Source organism: Gossypium arboreum, chromosome 13 (genome assembly GCF_025698485.1).
Source record: "Gossypium arboreum isolate Shixiya-1 chromosome 13, ASM2569848v2, whole genome shotgun sequence".
NCBI classification, from domain to species: Eukaryota; Viridiplantae; Streptophyta; class Magnoliopsida; order Malvales; family Malvaceae; genus Gossypium; species Gossypium arboreum.
In genome coordinates, this window is record NC_069082.1 from 27,783,633 (window position 1) to 27,788,886 (window position 5,254).

The following is a 5,254-nucleotide window of genomic DNA, read 5'->3' on the forward strand; positions in this document are numbered from 1 at the left end:
TGAAGTAAGAGAGTCTACTTCATGTATTCCAGCAACTCGTCTTCTTGAAGCTGCTCGATTGGTTGGCCATTGATAATTGTTACTGGCAATCCTTTCAATGATTTCATAAGACTTATTATAAGACTTAGAAATAAGAGCATCGCTAGCAGAAGTGACCACTACCATCCTCGTGTGAGCATTGTGCCCATCATAAAATGTCCCAAGTTTGATGCAATGTGGGATTTCGTGATGAGGGTACTTCTGTAATAATTCTTTATACCTTTCCCATGCCTCATACAAGGACTTATCATCCATTTGTTGGAAAGTAGTGATCTCGTTCCTCAACTTAGCATTCTTGCTAGGCGGTAAATACTTCATAAGGAATCTTTCTGCTAACTCTTGCCATGTAGAAATTGAATTTGGTGGCAATGAGTCCAGCCAGGCTCGAGCTCTGTCCTTCAGCGAATACGGGAGCAACTTTAATCGTAATGCATCTTCGGGTACTCTGGCTAACTTGAAAGAATTGCTCACCTCCATAAACAGCCTTAAGTGTAAGTGAGGATCTTTGGTAGGCATTCCATTGAATTGGCCCATAGTTTGAAGCATCTGGGACATGATTGGCTTCAGCTCGAACTGTTGTTCCTCAATTTCGGGTCTCCTAATACTTAGATTAAGATCATGAAACACTGGCATGGCATACTTTCGTAAAGCTCTATCCCTATCATCAGCAATAAGGATAGGATTTTGAGCAGAGTTTGCTCCATTTCCTTGAATCGAATTTTCGAAGTTCATCTCTTTGGTCTTTCTCTGATTTGGTTGTCTTCTTTACTCTCAAAAAGTTCGTTCAATCTCAGGGTCTACATGATTAAATCGATGATTCAGTTAATACTCATAAACACCTGAAATAATCACATAAAAATTAATTAAGTTAAAATTTAAACAGAAAATTAAACCAAAATGCAAAACTAACAAATTCACAAATAATGACTTTAAAACACAGTCCCCAACAATGGCACCAAAAACTTGGAACGACGGGAATGTGCAAGTGTACACAATCGCAACAAGTAATAAAGTGACAAGTAAATGTCAAGTAATTGTACCCATAGGGACTGTGAAAAGAATTATTTATGATTGCAATTTAAAACACTTTGGTGAAAAAAATATTTTGTTTTGAAAAGGGTGATCAAGAAAACATAGATTTTAACCTAAATAAAAATAAAAGGTCTAATGCATGATTTCAAAATGTGATTTAATCAAGATGACATAATTGTGTTGGATTAATTACAGTTCTTTAAATTCAAGGCAACTTGGTCATTTGCTAACTTATGAACATATTCACCTACACAAATCCATTCATCTATTAACATTCCCTATGTCAATTCAATCGATTAATTAAATCTAATAAGAACAAAAAATACTATGTGAGGTAACAAGGTATCCTTACCTTGAAATAGTTTAATCACAAATCTTGCAAGTTATGTAAGGCAAGTGTATCACCAGATACAATGCTAATTTAATCTTCAGCTACCTTAGAAGAATAAACATGCATTGATTAAGTATTGTGTCAATTAATTACAATTTCAGTCCATTTAAATAATTAATTCATCAGTTCCCTCACAATTATAATGCAAGAATAACTTAGGCATGATTTTACTTAATCAAGCATTTTACCGATGCCTATAATAGCATAAACACAATTTTAATAATTTAAAAAGACGAAATGCAATCAACCCAACACGAATTAAATTCAAGCTAAGCTGATTAAATTAACCATTCCAATAACATAAGTATTCATAGATATGTTCATCACAAAAACAACAAAATTTAAAGAGATAGGGAACAAGAATAAAATTCGGTGTTTTTCTGTGGCTTGACTAGGTTGCTCCGTTCTTCCTTCTTTGTTGTCCTCACTGATCAAGGATACTATGAAAACTCAATTGCTGCTCCAAAATGGCTAAAGAAGAACCCTTTCTCAAGGGGAGAAATCGACAAAAGAGAAAGGAACTTTGAATGGGAAAAATGAAAGAAAAAGTGAAAGAGGAGAGAATAATTGTGAGAGAAGAGATGTGAATGAGGGATGTGTTGAATGATCAGCGAAGGGGGGTTTTTATAGACGAATATTGTAACACCCCTTACTCGTACCCGAGACCGGGATAAGGTATGAGGCATTACCGGAAAAACATACTATAACACCCCTCGCCCGTATCCCTCACCGAAACAGGGTTCGAGATGTTACCCGACTTAAACCCAGTCAATCACACAAAAACCGTACTGAAAAATTTCAATCAATTTAAAAATTTTCTTTTCACATGCAATCTATCCCATATATGAGCTTACGAGGTCCAAAACATTAAAATAGAGAAATGTAATAACGGAGTGATACTAGGATTTACTTACACCGATAACGTGAGCTCGACAGTGTGATAATATCTCCGGCGAACTCCAACCCGAAAGGGTAATCAAGTCAACAATCTATAAAATAGAGAAATGTAACAACGAGTAAGCTTTCATAAGCTTAGTAAGTCTTAAGCAATGCAAACAAATAAACACAATTATACTTGATTATTTAATTTCTTAAGAGGCCAAATTCTAGGATATTGCCATCCGGCGAATATACACAAGCACATAATGCACGTTCAGCATTCTTATCACACTTAATCAATTCATATAACATATTTAAATCAAATACCTCACATACTTTCACACCCGACCGGTGTATCATGATCATAGGTATAGTTTTAACATTTATTCACGTCGTATCACATTACTCACTTATGATTCCTTCAAATCAAACTCACATCTCGAGTACATCTGCGACTGCCCACTTTACGTATTAAATGTATTCATTTGACAATCTAGCGCGAGGTACCTTAGTCATAGGCTTTTCTCAAATCACCGGCATTTCACCTACTAGGCTCGAGGCCCGATATCATTTCACCGGCTTTATAGCCTGCTAGGCTCGAAAGCCCGAATAGTATCTTACCGACATTATAGTCTGCTAAGCTCAAAGGCCTGAATAATCAAATCAACAAGTTCCATATAACATATTCATATCAATTGAGTACTAACATCATTCGAGCGTATATAATTATACGTCTCAAACACTTTTCTTTCATCTCATTTTCACACTTAACATTTGATAGCTTATGCATAACATTTCACTCACATTCATTTCAAACTTATCATTCGATTATAAAAGCACATTGCATATTTACCAACATGTTATACTTGCCATTAGGCCACATAAGCATGATACAATACACTATCATTTCATCTTTAACATTCGGCTAAAACCTTATCTTACAAGGAACACCGAATTCACATAACATATCATTTCAACGGCATTACGCCTGCTAGGCACGAAGCTTGCTAGGCACGAAGGCCCGAATACACATCACCGACACGAAGCCTGCTAGGCACGAAGGCCCGAATATACATCACCGGTACGAAGCCTGCTAGGCACGAAGGCCCGAATACACATCACCGGCACAAAACCTGCTAGGCACGAAGGCCCAAATATAATACCAGCACTAGGCCTGCGGGATTTATCCCCGATATAATACCAAAGACGAAGCTCATGGATTTAACCGGATATTTTACCAAAGACGAAGCTGCGGGTCTTTAAGCCCTGATACACATCAAATATCTTGCATATTTAATCATATATTAACACATCTCATTCAACATATCACATTTCCATTTCACCATTCAAACTTAACCCATAGTGACCATTCGACTATAAGTCATATGCATAAATTATTTATCGCGCAACTTAGTTCAAGTAGAACCAAAAGGTCACGATTCATCTAATATATACATATTGCTCACTGATTTGCACACAACCTTTCAAATTAGCAATTATAAGATGGTTCCGCACATAGCCCATCCTTATCGATAATTTACGATGGTTTTACCCTTACTCACATATATGTCATAGGCATTTTTACCTATGCTTCTCAATTCACATTCATGATTCAATTCCAATCGATTTAACATGCCTAAGTACATATCGCATACCTGAATAATTTACTTTACGAAATGAATCCACATATCGTATTAGCCCATAGTCTTATAGCACCACATTTTTAATGGTTTACCTCATCGAAGTTCACATTTAATCACTTTAGTGCCAAGCCATATTCGGCTACCACAAAGGACTAAATAATAATAATTTTATACACATCATGGTTTCCTTTAAGTATTTAATAATCACAAATTGTGATATCTCCACCAGCACATATACGGCATAGTTTATTCATTGTAACACTCATTTAGTGCATCAAATTTCCAAATCCAATTCAACTTAAGCATAATAGCCATAATCGGCTTATAGCCTTAAATCATTACATATTCGCACATTAACTAAATAAAATTTACATTCCTTTACCATATTAATTTAACTCTTGGGCATATAAAAAGGAATCAAGCTTAAACACTTAAGAACTTACCTCGAATGTTGCCGAACGATTACAACGGCTATTCGATTACTTTCTCTTCTCTTATCCGAATTTGCCCCTCTATGCTCTTGAGCTTAAAATTTAAAGATTTTAAACTAGTCATTATTCGACTATTCAAGCATCACTTTCAAAATATAATATATATATATATATATATATATATATTCAACTTTCACACCTACTGGTCATAGTAAGCTTATAAGAAATGAATAAGCAACTCATTAACAAATTTTTGTCAATGTTTACCACATAATCATAATTTCACTGCAAGTTGTCTTCCTGAGCAACAGTCACTAAATCATTTATAACTGGAGCTACGAAACTCCAAATCAAGTGCCGTTAATTTTATCTGAAAATAGACCCATATATATTTTATCCATAAAATTTTCAAGATTTTTGGTTTGGGTAATCAATACAATATTTTTCTTAAAGCTTCCCTTATTTCACTGCTTGACTAATCTGACCACTCTTCACTACGAATCAAATTTCTCATTGTACAGAATTCAAAATATGTTCTCATTTATTTCATTTGAAACTAGACTCATTAAGGAGTCTAAGCATATAAATTTCATCTTATAACCAGTTTTGTACAATTTATAATGATTTTATAAAAACAGAACAGAGGATCTAGAAGTCATTCTGACCCTGTCCACATCACTTCAAATATCTCATCATCAGAAATTCTTTTGCTTACACAGTTTCTTTTATAAGAAACTAGACTCATTAAGATTTAATTACATAATTTATTCAGCTTCTAAATCATCTTCCACAATTTATGGTGATTTTCCAAAATCACGTTACTGCTACTGTCCCAAGCA

The 5,254-nt window shown here is 34.8% G+C and overlaps 1 non-coding gene across 1 annotated transcript; it reads left to right on the forward strand.

Moving 5' to 3' along the window:
- The first annotated feature begins 220 nt into the window (after positions 1 to 220).
- LOC128287377 (small nucleolar RNA R71) lies at positions 221 to 327 on the forward strand. Its single transcript, XR_008278077.1, has one exon. It is a non-coding gene; the product is annotated as a small nucleolar RNA R71 (small nucleolar RNA).
- Positions 328 to 5,254: the final 4,927 nt, after the last annotated feature.